We start from the raw sequence: 1453 nt of genomic DNA, 5'->3' as shown, positions 1-1453 counted from the left end.
CCACAGACACCTGCCACAATGCCCGGCTATTTTTTTGGTTGCAGCCGTCATTGTTGTTTGGCGAGGCTGGGCTGGATTTGAACCCACCACCTTAAGTGTATGTGGCTGGCGCCTTAGCCACTTGAGCCACAGGCGCCGAACCAAAGATTTCTTTACAGTGGAGCAGTAACTGAAAGATTTGTGAAACAATCTGAATACAGGATTATTCTAGATGGTTGTAGTGTTTGCACTCAAAGATTTTCCACCCAAACTTACTTTTTTTTTTTTCCCCAAGACAATTTCACTCTGTCACCCTGGGTAGAGTGCCATGGCATCATAGCTCACAGCAATCTCAAACTCTTGGGCTCAAGTGATTCTCTTGTCTCAGCCTCCAGAGTAGCTGGGACTACAGGCACCTTCTACAATGCCAACTATTTTTAGAGACTGGGTCATGTTCTTGCTCAGGCTGGTCTCAAACTTCTGAGCTCACTCAATCCACCCGCCTTGGCCTCCCCGAGTACTAGGATGACGAGCATGAGCCGCCGCCCCTAGCTTGAACTTGAATACTTTTTAAATTACACATATACTATGAAATCAGTTAAGATACACATTACCTATGTACGTGTTTATCGTTGTAGCTATATGAAGGCATAGAAAGATATTTAGAATGATGTTATCCAAATGTTAATATTGTCTATTTTTACAATAGAGATTGTGTAAAGATTGGTGAGATTTAGTTGTTTGTTTTTTTTAATTTTCCCTCAGTTTTATTGAGGCATAATTGTCAAATAACAAAATTTAGAGGGTTATTTTTGCATTGCTTATTTACAGTGAAAATGTATTATTTTTCAGAAACAATAAACTGATATTTCCTCAAACAAAACATAAAACAAACCTTCAATGCTTCTTTCTCTAGTCTTCAGGATAAAGTTCAAGCTTTTGGATTCAAAATAAAAACCCAAACCTATCTTCCTTTACTCTCCCATTTAACAGGGCTGATCTCTCTTTAAGGAGAATTCCTTGAAAATTTCTACCTCTGCTCCTTTTGCCTAAATCATTTTTACCATCTAGAACAGGCTGCCCATTTTTATTTGACTTAAGCAAATACAACCCATCCCACAAAGCTCAACGCCTGGTCCATCTCTTTTATTGGTCTCCCCAGATACCCCCAAGATTTCTTAATTAAATGGTTAAAAGTATCCATGTAGAGAAGTACCAAAATAGAGAGTTCTTACTTCCTCTGGATTTAGTTCTAGGAGGAACTATATAGTGGGAGACAAGGAAGGTTCTCTCAATTTTAGTCAATTCTAGATTGTTACTAATAAGGAGCCTCTTGTGTGTATTAAAATAAGTAATAAGAATCGAGAACTTGTGTAGCCCCTGTGGTTCAGTGAGTAGGGCTCCCGCCCAGTATACCAAGGGTGGTGTGTTCAAATCTGGCCCCGCCCAAACTGCAACAAAAACATAGCTGGGC

Source organism: Otolemur garnettii, unplaced genomic scaffold (genome assembly GCF_000181295.1).
Source record: "Otolemur garnettii isolate 467f Iridium unplaced genomic scaffold, OtoGar3 scaffold00144, whole genome shotgun sequence".
Classification (NCBI taxonomy): domain Eukaryota; kingdom Metazoa; phylum Chordata; class Mammalia; order Primates; family Galagidae; genus Otolemur; species Otolemur garnettii.
The sequence above is the reverse complement of the archived record's forward strand: the minus strand, read 5'-3'. Positions refer to the sequence as shown.